This window comes from Pleurodeles waltl, chromosome 9 (assembly GCF_031143425.1).
Source record: "Pleurodeles waltl isolate 20211129_DDA chromosome 9, aPleWal1.hap1.20221129, whole genome shotgun sequence".
Classification (NCBI taxonomy): domain Eukaryota; kingdom Metazoa; phylum Chordata; class Amphibia; order Caudata; family Salamandridae; genus Pleurodeles; species Pleurodeles waltl.
This window is the reverse complement of record NC_090448.1, coordinates 754,899,804-754,916,256: the sequence shown is the minus strand read 5'-3', so window position 1 is coordinate 754,916,256 and position 16,453 is coordinate 754,899,804. Positions and strand designations below refer to the sequence as shown.

Genomic DNA, 16,453 nt, shown 5'->3' with positions numbered 1-16,453 from the left:
TTTTAAAGCATTTTTAAAAAGTAATCAAAAATGACAGCAGAATGCTGTCCACAATAGATCTTCAACAACAAACAGGTAAAACCATCTGGCAGGCAAGACTTAAACAGGATAGCGTTGTGGAAGGATGAGCTAAAGAACGAAGTGTGTGATAGACCATACAGCTCGGGTATAAAATCACCTTGGAAGTGGAGGCAGACAGATACACCCAAACATGCAATACAAAGACTGGGAGACTGAAATGCTCCTATGGGTTGATCCAAAATGTGATTAACAATGTCTCAAGACAATAACTGAAGATTTCTGATCCAAAGACGTCAATAATTGAATGAGGCCGAACTAAAGCCCCATTAGAATAGGTATGGAATACAGTGTGTTCCACACAAAAGATCCAAAAGCCATTACATGTCAAACATAAAAACAATTGTCTTGTGATACTTGTGCTGAGACATAGAAAAGTTTAATTTTTGTCTTGTCAAGACATTGCAAAGGGTCAGTAGGAGTTAAAATAAGTATTGCGTGGCACACGATGTAAACTGATTTGCATCTTAGCAATCCCAAATATTAGCATAAATGAGAATTGAGTAATATTAATGCATAGTTTTTTTTTTTTTTTTTTTTTTTTACAAATGATCACACAATTTAGTAGTGGATATGATGGAATTGAAACGTAGGTCCCTTGCTCAGAAATATGTAAAGTGGTTTGTAAGTTGTTTCTCGTCCGAAATAGGGGCCAGATGTAGCAAAAAAACTAATTGCGACTTGCAATTTGCGAGTCCCTGCGACTCGCAAATTGCAAGTCGCAATTTGGTATGCAGAAAGGTGTCTCAGACACCTTCTGCAACTCGCAATGGGGTCGCAAAGACCCACGTCATTAATATTAATGAGGTGGGTCGCAGTTTGCGACCCCATTGCGAGTATGGGCACTCATGGGGATGGTGGACTGCTGGAGACAGCAGACCACCATGTCCGTGACTGCTTTTTAATAAAGCAGTTTTTTTTTTTCTAAGTGCAGCCCGTTTTCCTTAAAGGAAAACGAGCTGCATTTTGAAAAAAAAAAAAAAAACCTTTTGTTTCTGATTTTTTCAGGGCAGGTAGTGGTCCATTGGACCACTGTAGAGAAAACTACTATATGAGCTACTCGAATACATATGAAGATACCATGCCTGCTCTGAAAAAAAAAAAAAATTCCAGTCACAAAGGGGAAGGGGTCCCATGGGGACCGTTTGCGACTGGGTTACCATCCACTTCAAGTGGATGGTAACTGCGATTACATTTGCGACCGCTTTCGCGGTCGCAAATGGAATTGAATTGCATTGCGAGCCGCAAATACGAAGGGGGCACCCCTTCCTATTTGCGAGTCGGAAATGCATTTTGCGAGTCGGATCCGCCTCGCAAAATGCATTTCTGCATACCGGTGAGGCTTTTGCGGCTCGCAAACGGCGTTTTTCGCCGTTTGCGACTTGCAAATGCCTTCTTACATCTGGCATTAAGTCCATTAAACCTCTCAAAGAATCACTAATTCCAACAAAGGCTTTAAAGTTCTGTGTATCAGGTGGCAACAATTTGGAAATTCAAAGAGTAATATCTGGAAACAATGAGTTTACTGTTTTTTTTTGGTTTTTTTGTAATGACTTGTTTTTACTACTCGGCTTCTGTAAAATCACAGATTAATCCCGGATGGCAAATGTCGGCACTCCTCAGAACCTAATGTTATTCTAAGTTATTTCTATTGTGCACCCTGTTAGTAAATACTTTAGATGTTAACAGCATTTGTTAGCTGAAACTCAGGAGCTACAGGGTGTAATTAATGATTAGACCAAATATGCCGTTAAAAATGCAAAGAACTCTTTGCCTGCGCGATATTGTCACTTCACTTAGCAAACCCTCCAAAGCTGAACTGTTGCCCCCTGGGCGCCTCTTTGATTTACCTCCCTTTTATTTCTTTGCCGTGGGTTGGTCTAAGGCTCTTCTCTCTTGTACAGGCCTACAGATCCCAAGATTCCCAAGTCCATGAGCAACTACGACATGCAGATCAGGGTATTGCTTTGTATTCTGGGACTTGTAGTGCAGTTTGCACTATTTTAAAATCTGGATTATGAGTCACAGAATCCAAAGCAAAAAAAGTAAACCGGGTGAGCTACTCATGCAGATACTTGCAAACGTAAGAGTACAGACGGCCCCTCTGAAGCATCAGTCATGATGGCCCTCCTCCAGGAAAAGGTTACATAGACGAGATGCACTGTGTAAAGATAATAGTCGGAATATAGACTTTTGAGGGTACCATAACAGTTTTGACTATTAAGATAAAAAACCAGGACTACAAATCTCAGAACAGAAAGAAAAACATGAAATAGAACAGCTAGCCAAGCAGAGACCTGGCATATACGCCAAAAGGTACATTACGTTACTTGGGCTGTTCTGCTTACTGCAACTCATGAATGTCCCTACCCCCTTAAACAAATGGAGATTAGGAGATTTTGAGAAGGTTAGGGAGATTTTTAGGGTGAGTTATCTCATTCAAGAGTGAGGGAGGCATCTTTTGTGTTTTGATGAAACAATTGCTTTCTCAAGCAGGAAGCAGTATTTCTTGCTGCTCCCTGCATGTAGGAGCAATGGGACCAAGGGGGAATTGAGACTTCTCCCGCGATCCACAAAATTGCACACTAGGTGCCAGGGAACCCAGGAAGAAGTGACTGGGACCCGGGTGATGGGGTCCCCAGGGCCACAATCAGCCGGGGAAAGGGGGCTGCACCTCCCCCCACGCCTTCCAATAATTGGCTGTGCCCTGGGACATGGAGTCTCCGGACCCAAATTCGGCTCAAGAAGTGGGGCCACGCCCCATCCCTCCCCTTACACAAATTGGCCAGGTCCCAGGGGATAGGGTCCCAATAAATCCACCAGAGGGCCCCGGAAGATGGTGTTCCACAGCCGTAGTCGGCCCAGGAAGGGGTTCTGCACAGCCCCCTCCCATTTAAGTACTGCGGAGTTGGGTGCCTACAGGGGGCTGGCCACAGGGTCTGCGGCCAATTCCCGCTGCGCATAGCCAAAGGCCACCATGGTGCGAGGTGGGTGACTACAGGTGGTTGGTTGCAGGGCCTAGCCTGTGGCCAACACCAGCCACACACTGCTGAAGGCTGTGCGGGGCTGGGTGCCTAAGGGGGTTGACCCCAGTCCTGATAGCTGCTGCCTGGAAAGTTTTGGGGTGATCTGTCTAGGGAGGGCCGGGACAAAAGGGGGGGGGGGGGGTCCCAAAACACATTTTCCCCATTCATGATTCCATAAGGATTTTGAACAGTGATAGCGCAAAAACTACTGGACGTAATTACACCAAATTTGGCAGAAATGTAGGTCCTGGTCCAGAAAGCTACCTTTTTTGTTTTTATGTAATTTGGTTCAATAGTTTTAGAGAGATTAAAGAATACCCAAATTTGTATATATAAGGACGCAAAAGATGTGCAACGCATCCCGGTCTTGTGCAGAGATCTGATTGGCTGATAACACTTCAACAACAGAAGCCGTTGAAGTGTTGTCAGCCATTTTGGAACTCAGCTGAAGCAGGGTGGCCTCTGGCCCCATCCCACTGCCACCTCTCAGGGGCTAGTAATTAATATGTGGAAGGGCCCCGTGCCCCCCCCCCCCCAACTGCCCTGGGGATCACCACCTCGCTAGGGCAAATATTTCCAAAAAAGTAAGGAGGTCCCCTTTGAGACCCCCAAGCCCGGGGACCTCCACCCTCCAGGGCAATGTCCTTGTTGGAAGGAGCCCCTGGTGGCCCTGAGGACTGCCACCCCCCACCGCCAGCTCCTGGTATGTCCCCAGGTGCCTACCCCCGGGACATAGGTGTTTGATGTGGAAGCCTTAAGGCTTCCCCTGCAGTGCCAAGTACCCCATAAGGAATTTTTTTTTAAATAAAAATATATATATTTATATTGAGGGACCGCGGGGGAGCCCATAGTGTATAGTGGAGTAAAGTGTTATACAGTGGAGTGGCTTGGTTTGTTGTATAGTTGAGTAGAGTATCGTAGAGTGGGGTGGCTTGTTGTATAGTGGAGGGGCATATTGTATAGTGCAGTTTAGTGCCGTACAGGGGAGTGTCATAGACTGCAGTGGATTGTCGTCAAGTAGAGTGCCGTACAGTTCCACAGAGTGGAATTGAATGTTGTAGAATATAGTGGCATAGAGTAGAGCACAGTGTTGTATAGTACAGTGTCGTTGAGTGGAGTGTCGTCCAGTAGAGTGTAGGAGAGTCTTGTACACTGTAGTGCTGTATAGTGGAGTGTCATTGAGTAGTGTGTCATACAGTTGGCTGTGATACAGAGTCTACCGTGGAGGATAGTGATACACAGTGGACTGCTGTGTCATATAGTGGAGTGGAGTGGCATGTCCTATAGTGTCATGCAGCGTAGCACAGTAACGTAGAGTAGAAATGCATTGAGTTGACTAGAGTATCACAGAGTGGAATACACTAGTACAGCCTTGTAGAGTGGAGCTGTTTATAGTAGAGTAGGCTGTCTTACAGTGCGGTGGCGTAGAGTGGTTTGTCGTGCAGTGGAGTACATTGAGCTAAAGTTTTGTATAGTTGAGCAGAATAGAGTGGAGTGGCATAAAGTAGTGTGGAGTGAAGTAGATTAGAGTGGATTTGTGTGTCCTAGAGTTGTGTCTCATGGAGTGGAGTAGTGTAGTGTACAGCTGAGTAAAGTGTCATAAAGTGGAGTGTTGTTTCATATAATAGAGTGGAGTGCTATGTCCTAGACTTTTGTAAAATCCTGTAGATTGTTGTACAGTGGAGTGTACAAGCATTAACTGGAGTACAGAGAAGTACAGTGGCGTGTGTAGAGATAGAGTGTAGTAGGGTTTAATAAAAGGGTATAGGATGTAGTAGAGTTTTGTAGAGTGACGTTATATACAGTGGAGGACAGTGTCTTAGATTAGAGTGTTGAGCAGTGGCATAGAGTAGGGTAAAGGATCGCACAGTGGACTACAGTAAAGTGGAGTTGAGTCACATAGGATAGAGTGAAGTAAAGTGTAATAGAGTGGAGTACAGTGGCTTGGCGTATCATACAGTGGAGTAAAGTCTCTTATGATGGAGTGCTGTGTTGTACAGTGGAGTAGACTGGCAAGTTGGAGAGTGCTGGAAAGTGTCATAGAGTGAAGTACAGTGGAGTGCCTCAGAGAGGATTAGAGTGTTCTACAGTAGAGTGCCATATACTAGCATGTGACATATAGTGGTAGAGTAGAGTGGCATACAGTCCTGTACAGATCAGTTGCGCAGAGCAGCCATAGAGTAGCATAGAGAGTAGTTGTGTAAAGTGGAGTACTGGAGTAGAGTACAGCGGATTAGTGTGTCATAGAGTACGTACAGTGTCATATAGCAAACTAGAGTGGGGCACAATCAGATAGACTGGAGTACACTGTTGTATAGTGGAGTGCTGTAGTATGAAGCATTGTATGGTAGAGTGGAGAGGCATAGAGTGTTGTGCAGAGAAGTAGAGTGCTGTAGAGCGGAGTAGAGGGAAGTGGCATAGAGTGGAGCGGCATACATGGAATAGCTCTGAGTGGAGTGACATACAGTGCAATAGCATAGCGTGGAGTGGTGTAGAGTGAATTAGCAGAGAGTGGAGTAGCGTACAGTGGAGTGGCACAAGCTGGAATCATATACAGTGGAATAGAGTAGAGTGGAATACCATACAGCGGAGTGGCGTACAGTTGAGTTGCCCACTATAGACTAACGTAGAGTGGATTGGTGTAGAGTGGAGTGGTGTAGAGTGGAGTGGCGTAGACTGGAGTTGCATGCACTGGACTGTTGTAGAGTGGTATAGAGTAGAGTGGCATAGAGTGGAGTGGCGTAGACTGGAGGACCATACAGTGGAGTAGCATGCAGTGTAATAGCATAGAGTGGACTGGCGTAGAGTGAAAGAACGTGGAGTGGCGTAGCATAGAGTGGAGTGGCTTAGACTGGAGTGGAATGCAGTGGTGTGGGGTACAGTGGAATAGCATGCAGTGGAGTGGCACAGATTGGAGTTGCATCTAGGTTAGAGTGGAATGGCATAGAGTGGAGTGGTGTACAGTGGAGCGGCATTGGGTGGAGTGGCATTAAGTGGAGTGGCATACAGTGGAACAGCATAAAGTGGAGTGGCCTAGAGTAGGGTGGCATATGATGGAATAGAGTAGAGTGGAGTGGCGTAGAGTGAAGTGGCACACAGTGCAGTGGCATACAGTGGAGTGGCTTACAGGGGGGTGGGGTGGCATAGAGTAAAGTGGCGTAAAGTGAAACAGCGTACAGTGGAGTGGCATAGGGTGGACAGGGCATAGACTAGAGTGTTGCGGAATTCAGTGGCATAGGAATTAACAGCATCCAGTGGAGGTATGTATAGTGGGGTGGGAACAGTGGAAGGATAGAGTGGCGTGATTAGCATGGAGTGAGGTGGTGTATAGGAGAATGGTATATAGAGTAGTAGCATAGAGTGTATTGGCAAAAATTGGAGTGTGGTACTTGAAACAGATGTGGTGTGAAAGTGGATGAACGGACATAGATATAATGTGTGAGGAATATAGATTAAGAGGCGTAATTTATATTTTTGGTAGTATGTGTAAATAGTGTGAATAGTGTTAAAGGTATAACAGTTAAAATACTTAGTTATACATTGTGCCGCGGTACACCATGGTAACTTTGCAGTATACTGTGGTACATGCAGACGAGAAGGATTGGATAATAGCTGTCTTTACAAAACATAAAAGGCAGCCATGTTGGTTTCAGCACAGTTTAGCTGATTCTGTGTTCTTAAACTTTTTTGCAAATAATTGAATGCGTAAAACATTGAACATACACTGTAGTACACTATATTTGTAAAATGAAGCGCAGTTCAGTGTATTTTTATTTTTTAACCTTTTTCTTAAATACCGCAGTCCTTCCTAGGAAGTACTGTGGTATTCTGTACTTTTTTTCTAAATATACACAAACTTATACATAATTGTCCCTGCCTATTATCACTTTAACAAAGTGGTAATAGGTAGGAAAAAGGTATAAAACCTAACACTTACCTATCTCTAAGGGCATAATGCAAAACACAGTCAAAGTCTACTAATAATAACATAGCTGCCTTTAATTTTTGTAAAGGTAGTTATTAGCCAGTCATATAATGCCTTGTGTAGCTATGGACCATGGTAGTTTTGCAAAACACTGCAAAATGTTGCAAAACTACCACGGCCTGAGATGTAACAAAGTTTTTACACCTTAAATCTCCAAAAATACTTACCTTTAGGACCAAAAAGGATCCTCTACACACCATAATCGATAATGCTGCCAAATGTCATTCATTTCTGCCCAGTCATTTTCACACTACGTGTGACACAAAAGTTTATGGAAATAGCATTGGTGATAAAACCAGTTTTGGAGCCCCTTTTTTCTTTGCATCCCCTTAATGAATTATGGTGAAACTTTACATCGTCTGCCAAAGTAGAAAAAGCAATAGGTATGGACAGTTTTGTGGTGATTCATCAAACAAGGACAAAGTGATTAGCACGCAAAAATCAGAGCAATTGCTCTCTCTAACAACCTTAACAATGACTTTAGAGTGGCTATTGCCATGTTGTAAAAAAAAATATATATATATATATATACATATATTATTAGTAATTTTTTTGTTTTTTACCCATTTGCAGTCGCCACTGAGTAGGTATAGTTAGGATCATTTTTCCCTACATAGAAAATGCCTTTTTTTGTTACTAATAACTTTGACTCAGTTTGACGAATACCCATGACACTTTCCAAAAAAGTGCTACTTTTTTAATAGTTTGCACATGAAAGGTTTATGGGTGATCCATCAAGCAGGGACTGAAAAAAGGGGGGTTCCAAAATGCAATTTTCCCCATTCATTTTGGAACTCAGCTGAAGCAGGGTGGCCTCTGGCCCCATCCCACTGCCACCTCTCAGGGGCTAGTAATTAATATGTGGAAGGGCCCCGTGCCCCCCCCCCCCAACTGCCCTGGGGATCACCACCTCGCTAGGGCAAATATTTCCAAAAAAGTAAGGAGGTCCCCTTTGAGACCCCCAAGCCCGGGGACCTCCACCCTCCAGGGCAATGTCCTTGTTGGAAGGAGCCCCTGATGGCCCTGAGGACTGCCACCCCCCAGGGCCAGCTCCTGGTATGTCCCCAGGTGCCTACCCCCGGGACATAGGTGTTTGATGTGGAAGCCTTAAGGCTTCCCCTGCAGTGCCAAGTACCCCATAAGGAATTTTTTTTTAAATAAAAATATATATATTTATATTGAGGGACCGCGGGGGAGCCCATAGTGTATAGTGGAGTAAAGTGTTATACAGTGGAGTGGCTTGGTTTGTTGTATAGTTGAGTAGAGTATCGTAGAGTGGGGTGGCTTGTTGTATAGTGGAGGGGCATATTGTATAGTGCAGTTTAGTGCCGTACAGGGGAGTGTCATAGACTGCAGTGGATTGTCGTCAAGTAGAGTGCCGTACAGTTCCACAGAGTGGAATTGAATGTTGTAGAATATAGTGGCATAGAGTAGAGCACAGTGTTGTATAGTACAGTGTCGTTGAGTGGAGTGTCGTCCAGTAGAGTGTAGGAGAGTCTTGTACACTGTAGTGCTGTATAGTGGAGTGTCATTGAGTAGTGTGTCATACAGTTGGCTGTGATACAGAGTCTACCGTGGAGGATAGTGATACACAGTGGACTGCTGTGTCATATAGTGGAGTGGAGTGGCATGTCCTATAGTGTCATGCAGCGTAGCACAGTAACGTAGAGTAGAAAGGCATTGAGTTGACTAGAGTATCACAGAGTGGAATACACTAGTACAGCCTTGTAGAGTGGAGCTGTTTATAGTAGAGTAGGCTGTCTTACAGTGCGGTGGCGTAGAGTGGTTTGTCGTGCAGTGGAGTACATTGAGCTAAAGTTTTGTATAGTTGAGCAGAATAGAGTGGAGTGGCATAAAGTAGTGTGGAGTGAAGTAGATTAGAGTGGATTTGTGTGTCCTAGAGTTGTGTCTCATGGAGTGGAGTAGTGTAGTGTACAGCTGAGTAAAGTGTCATAAAGTGGAGTGTTGTTTCATATAATAGAGTGGAGTGCTATGTCCTAGACTTTTGTAAAATCCTGTAGATTGTTGTACAGTGGAGTGTACAAGCATTAACTGGAGTACAGAGAAGTACAGTGGCGTGTGTAGAGATAGAGTGTAGTAGGGTTTAATAAAAGGGTATAGGATGTAGTAGAGTTTTGTAGAGTGACGTTATATACAGTGGAGGACAGTGTCTTAGATTAGAGTGTTGAGCAGTGGCATAGAGTAGGGTAAAGGATCGCACAGTGGACTACAGTAAAGTGGAGTTGAGTCACATAGGATAGAGTGAAGTAAAGTGTAATAGAGTGGAGTACAGTGGCTTGGCGTATCATACAGTGAAGTAAAGTCTCTTATGATGGAGTGCTGTGTTGTACAGTGGAGTAGACTGGCAAGTTGGAGAGTGCTGGAAAGTGTCATAGAGTGAAGTACAGTGGAGTGCCTCAGAGAGGATTAGAGTGTTCTACAGTAGAGTGCCATATACTAGCATGTGACATATAGTGGTAGAGTAGAGTGGCATACAGTCCTGTACAGATCAGTTGCGCAGAGCAGCCATAGAGTAGCATAGAGAGTAGTTGTGTAAAGTGGAGTACTGGAGTAGAGTACAGCGGATTAGTGTGTCATAGAGTACGTACAGTGTCATATAGCAAACTAGAGTGGGGCACAATCAGATAGACTGGAGTACACTGTTGTATAGTGGAGTGCTGTAGTATGAAGCATTGTATGGTAGAGTGGAGAGGCATAGAGTGTTGTGCAGAGAAGTAGAGTGCTGTAGAGCGGAGTAGAGGGAAGTGGCATAGAGTGGAGCGGCATACATGGAATAGCTCTGAGTGGAGTGACATACAGTGCAATAGCATAGCGTGGAGTGGTGTAGAGTGAATTAGCAGAGAGTGGAGTAGCGTACAGTGGAGTGGCACAAGCTGGAATCATATACAGTGGAATAGAGTAGAGTGGAATACCATACAGCGGAGTGGCGTACAGTTGAGTTGCCCACTATAGACTAACGTAGAGTGGATTGGTGTAGAGTGGAGTGGTGTAGAGTGGAGTGGCGTAGACTGGAGTTGCATGCACTGGACTGTTGTAGAGTGGTATAGAGTAGAGTGGCATAGAGTGGAGTGGCGTAGACTGGAGGACCATACAGTGGAGTAGCATGCAGTGTAATAGCATAGAGTGGACTGGCGTAGAGTGAAAGAACGTGGAGTGGCGTAGCATAGAGTGGAGTGGCTTAGACTGGAGTGGAATGCAGTGGTGTGGGGTACAGTGGAATAGCATGCAGTGGAGTGGCACAGATTGGAGTTGCATCTAGGTTAGAGTGGAATGGCATAGAGTGGAGTGGTGTACAGTGGAGCGGCATTGGGTGGAGTGGCATTAAGTGGAGTGGCATACAGTGGAACAGCATAAAGTGGAGTGGCCTAGAGTAGGGTGGCATATGATGGAATAGAGTAGAGTGGAGTGGCGTAGAGTGAAGTGGCACACAGTGCAGTGGCATACAGTGGAGTGGCTTACAGGGGGGTGGGGTGGCATAGAGTAAAGTGGCGTAAAGTGAAACAGCGTACAGTGGAGTGGCATAGGGTGGACAGGGCATAGACTAGAGTGTTGCGGAATTCAGTGGCATAGGAATTAACAGCATCCAGTGGAGGTATGTATAGTGGGGTGGGAACAGTGGAAGGATAGAGTGGCGTGATTAGCATGGAGTGAGGTGGTGTATAGGAGAATGGTATATAGAGTAGTAGCATAGAGTGTATTGGCAAAAATTGGAGTGTGGTACTTGAAACAGATGTGGTGTGAAAGTGGATGAACGGACATAGATATAATGTGTGAGGAATATAGATTAAGAGGCGTAATTTATATTTTTGGTAGTATGTGTAAATAGTGTGAATAGTGTTAAAGGTATAACAGTTAAAATACTTAGTTATACATTGTGCCGCGGTACACCATGGTAACTTTGCAGTATACTGTGGTACATGCAGACGAGAAGGATTGGATAATAGCTGTCTTTACAAAACATAAAAGGCAGCCATGTTGGTTTCAGCACAGTTTAGCTGATTCTGTGTTCTTAAACTTTTTTGCAAATAATTGAATGCGTAAAACATTGAACATACACTGTAGTACACTATATTTGTAAAATGAAGCGCAGTTCAGTGTATTTTTATTTTTTAACCTTTTTCTTAAATACCGCAGTCCTTCCTAGGAAGTACTGTGGTATTCTGTACTTTTTTTCTAAATATACACAAACTTATACATAATTGTCCCTGCCTATTATCACTTTAACAAAGTGGTAATAGGTAGGAAAAAGGTATAAAACCTAACACTTACCTATCTCTAAGGGCATAATGCAAAACACAGTCAAAGTCTACTAATAATAACATAGCTGCCTTTAATTTTTGTAAAGGTAGTTATTAGCCAGTCATATAATGCCTTGTGTAGCTATGGACCATGGTAGTTTTGCAAAACACTGCAAAATGTTGCAAAACTACCACGGCCTGAGATGTAACAAAGTTTTTACACCTTAAATCTCCAAAAATACTTACCTTTAGGACCAAAAAGGATCATCTACACACCATAATCGATAATGCTGCCAAATGTCATTCATTTCTGCCCAGTCATTTTCACACTACGTGTGACACAAAAGTTTATGGAAATAGCATTGGTGATAAAACCAGTTTTGGAGCCCCTTTTTTCTTTGCATCCCCTTAATGAATTATGGTGAAACTTTACATCGTCTGCCAAAGTAGAAAAAGCAATAGGTATGGACAGTTTTGTGGTGATTCATCAAACAAGGACAAAGTGATTAGCACGCAAAAATCAGAGCAATTGCTCTCTCTAACAACCTTAACAATGACTTTAGAGTGGCTATTGCCATGTTGTAAAAAAAAATATATATATATATATATACATATATTATTAGTAATTTTTTTGTTTTTTACCCATTTGCAGTCGCCACTGAGTAGGTATAGTTAGGATCATTTTTCCCTACATAGAAAATGCCTTTTTTTGTTACTAATAACTTTGACTCAGTTTGACGAATACCCATGACACTTTCCAAAAAAGTGCTACTTTTTTAATAGTTTGCACATGAAAGGTTTATGGGTGATCCATCAAGCAGGGACTGAAAAAAGGGGGGTTCCAAAATGCAATTTTCCCCATTCATTTTGGAACTCAGCTGAAGCAGGGTGGCCTCTGGCCCCATCCCACTGCCACCTCTCAGGGGCTAGTAATTAATATGTGGAAGGGCCCCGTGCCCCCCCCCCCCCCAACTGCCCTGGGGATCACCACCTCGCTAGGGCAAATATTTCCAAAAAAGTAAGGAGGTCCCCTTTGAGACCCCCAAGCCCGGGGACCTCCACCCTCCAGGGCAATGTCCTTGTTGGAAGGAGCCCCTGATGGCCCTGAGGACTGCCACCCCCCAGGGCCAGCTCCTGGTATGTCCCCAGGTGCCTACCCCCGGGACATAGGTGTTTGATGTGGAAGCCTTAAGGCTTCCCCTGCAGTGCCAAGTACCCCATAAGGATTTTTTTTTAAAATAAAAATATATATATTTATATTGAGGGACCGCGGGGGAGCCCATAGTGTATAGTGGAGTAAAGTGTTATACAGTGGAGTGGCTTGGTTTGTTGTATAGTTGAGTAGAGTATCGTAGAGTGGGGTGGCTTGTTGTATAGTGGAGGGGCATATTGTATAGTGCAGTTTAGTGCCGTACAGGGGAGTGTCATAGACTGCAGTGGATTGTCGTCAAGTAGAGTGCCGTACAGTTCCACAGAGTGGAATTGAATGTTGTAGAATATAGTGGCATAGAGTAGAGCACAGTGTTGTATAGTACAGTGTCGTTGAGTGGAGTGTCGTCCAGTAGAGTGTAGGAGAGTCTTGTACACTGTAGTGCTGTATAGTGGAGTGTCATTGAGTAGTGTGTCATACAGTTGGCTGTGATACAGAGTCTACCGTGGAGGATAGTGATACACAGTGGACTGCTGTGTCATATAGTGGAGTGGAGTGGCATGTCCTATAGTGTCATGCAGCGTAGCACAGTAACGTAGAGTAGAAAGGCATTGAGTTGACTAGAGTATCACAGAGTGGAATACACTAGTACAGCCTTGTAGAGTGGAGCTGTTTATAGTAGAGTAGGCTGTCTTACAGTGCGGTGGCGTAGAGTGGTTTGTCGTGCAGTGGAGTACATTGAGCTAAAGTTTTGTATAGTTGAGCAGAATAGAGTGGAGTGGCATAAAGTAGTGTGGAGTGAAGTAGATTAGAGTGGATTTGTGTGTCCTAGAGTTGTGTCTCATGGAGTGGAGTAGTGTAGTGTACAGCTGAGTAAAGTGTCATAAAGTGGAGTGTTGTTTCATATAATAGAGTGGAGTGCTATGTCCTAGACTTTTGTAAAATCCTGTAGATTGTTGTACAGTGGAGTGTACAAGCATTAACTGGAGTACAGAGAAGTACAGTGGCGTGTGTAGAGATAGAGTGTAGTAGGGTTTAATAAAAGGGTATAGGATGTAGTAGAGTTTTGTAGAGTGACGTTATATACAGTGGAGGACAGTGTCTTAGATTAGAGTGTTGAGCAGTGGCATAGAGTAGGGTAAAGGATCGCACAGTGGACTACAGTAAAGTGGAGTTGAGTCACATAGGATAGAGTGAAGTAAAGTGTAATAGAGTGGAGTACAGTGGCTTGGCGTATCATACAGTGGAGTAAAGTCTCTTATGATGGAGTGCTGTGTTGTACAGTGGAGTAGACTGGCAAGTTGGAGAGTGCTGAAAAGTGTCATAGAGTGAAGTACAGTGGAGTGCCTCAGAGAGGATTAGAGTGTTCTACAGTAGAGTGCCATATACTAGCATGTGACATATAGTGGTAGAGTAGAGTGGCATACAGTCCTGTACAGATCAGTTGCGCAGAGCAGCCATAGAGTAGCATAGAGAGTAGTTGTGTAAAGTGGAGTACTGGAGTAGAGTACAGCGGATTAGTGTGTCATAGAGTACGTACAGTGTCATATAGCAAACTAGAGTGGGGCACAATCAGATAGACTGGAGTACACTGTTGTATAGTGGAGTGCTGTAGTATGAAGCATTGTATGGTAGAGTGGAGAGGCATAGAGTGTTGTGCAGAGAAGTAGAGTGCTGTAGAGCGGAGTAGAGGGAAGTGGCATAGAGTGGAGCGGCATACATGGAATAGCTCTGAGTGGAGTGACATACAGTGCAATAGCATAGCGTGGAGTGGTGTAGAGTGAATTAGCAGAGAGTGGAGTAGCGTACAGTGGAGTGGCACAAGCTGGAATCATATACAGTGGAATAGAGTAGAGTGGAATACCATACAGCGGAGTGGCGTACAGTTGAGTTGCCCACTATAGACTAACGTAGAGTGGATTGGTGTAGAGTGGAGTGGTGTAGAGTGGAGTGGCGTAGACTGGAGTTGCATGCACTGGACTGTTGTAGAGTGGTATAGAGTAGAGTGGCATAGAGTGGAGTGGCGTAGACTGGAGGACCATACAGTGGAGTAGCATGCAGTGTAATAGCATAGAGTGGACTGGCGTAGAGTGAAAGAACGTGGAGTGGCGTAGCATAGAGTGGAGTGGCTTAGACTGGAGTGGAATGCAGTGGTGTGGGGTACAGTGGAATAGCATGCAGTGGAGTGGCACAGATTGGAGTTGCATCTAGGTTAGAGTGGAATGGCATAGAGTGGAGTGGTGTACAGTGGAGCGGCATTGGGTGGAGTGGCATTAAGTGGAGTGGCATACAGTGGAACAGCATAAAGTGGAGTGGCCTAGAGTAGGGTGGCATATGATGGAATAGAGTAGAGTGGAGTGGCGTAGAGTGAAGTGGCACACAGTGCAGTGGCATACAGTGGAGTGGCTTACAGGGGGGTGGGGTGGCATAGAGTAAAGTGGCGTAAAGTGAAACAGCGTACAGTGGAGTGGCATAGGGTGGACAGGGCATAGACTAGAGTGTTGCGGAATTCAGTGGCATAGGAATTAACAGCATCCAGTGGAGGTATGTATAGTGGGGTGGGAACAGTGGAAGGATAGAGTGGCGTGATTAGCATGGAGTGAGGTGGTGTATAGGAGAATGGTATATAGAGTAGTAGCATAGAGTGTATTGGCAAAAATTGGAGTGTGGTACTTGAAACAGATGTGGTGTGAAAGTGGATGAACGGACATAGATATAATGTGTGAGGAATATAGATTAAGAGGCGTAATTTATATTTTTGGTAGTATGTGTAAATAGTGTGAATAGTGTTAAAGGTATAACAGTTAAAATACTTAGTTATACATTGTGCCGCGGTACACCATGGTAACTTTGCAGTATACTGTGGTACATGCAGACGAGAAGGATTGGATAATAGCTGTCTTTACAAAACATAAAAGGCAGCCATGTTGGTTTCAGCACAGTTTAGCTGATTCTGTGTTCTTAAACTTTTTTGCAAATAATTGAATGCGTAAAACATTGAACATACACTGTAGTACACTATATTTGTAAAATGAAGCGCAGTTCAGTGTATTTTTATTTTTTAACCTTTTTCTTAAATACCGCAGTCCTTCCTAGGAAGTACTGTGGTATTCTGTACTTTTTTTCTAAATATACACAAACTTATACATAATTGTCCCTGCCTATTATCACTTTAACAAAGTGGTAATAGGTAGGAAAAAGGTATAAAACCTAACACTTACCTATCTCTAAGGGCATAATGCAAAACACAGTCAAAGTCTACTAATAATAACATAGCTGCCTTTAATTTTTGTAAAGGTAGTTATTAGCCAGTCATATAATGCCTTGTGTAGCTATGGACCATGGTAGTTTTGCAAAACACTGCAAAATGTTGCAAAACTACCACGGCCTGAGATGTAACAAAGTTTTTACACCTTAAATCTCCAAAAATACTTACCTTTAGGACCAAAAAGGATCATCTACACACCATAATCGATAATGCTGCCAAATGTCATTCATTTCTGCCCAGTCATTTTCACACTACGTGTGACACAAAAGTTTATGGAAATAGCATTGGTGATAAAACCAGTTTTGGAGCCCCTTTTTTCTTTGCATCCCCTTAATGAATTATGGTGAAACTTTACATCGTCTGCCAAAGTAGAAAAAGCAATAGGTATGGACAGTTTTGTGGTGATTCATCAAACAAGGACAAAGTGATTAGCACGCAAAAATCAGAGCAATTGCTCTCTCTAACAACCTTAACAATGACTTTAGAGTGGCTATTGCCATGTTGTAAAAAAAAATATATATATATATATATACATATATTATTAGTAATTTTTTTGTTTTTTACCCATTTGCAGTCGCCACTGAGTAGGTATAGTTAGGATCATTTTTCCCTACATAGAAAATGCCTTTTTTTGTTACTAATAACTTTGACTCAGTTTGACGAATACCCATGACACTTTCCAAAAAA

The 16,453-nt window shown here is 43.5% G+C and overlaps 1 protein-coding gene and 1 long non-coding RNA gene across 3 annotated transcripts in view; one reads left to right on the top strand and one right to left on the bottom strand.

The window, feature by feature from the left end:
• LOC138259924 (sodium/calcium exchanger 1-like) overlaps nt 1-16,453 on the top strand; it is a 414,856-nt gene that overhangs the window by 156,141 nt on the left and 242,262 nt on the right. The window lies entirely within an intron of this gene.
• The window catches only part of LOC138259925 (uncharacterized), a 165,679-nt gene that overhangs the window by 147,910 nt on the left and 1,316 nt on the right, over nt 1-16,453 (bottom strand). The window lies entirely within an intron of this gene.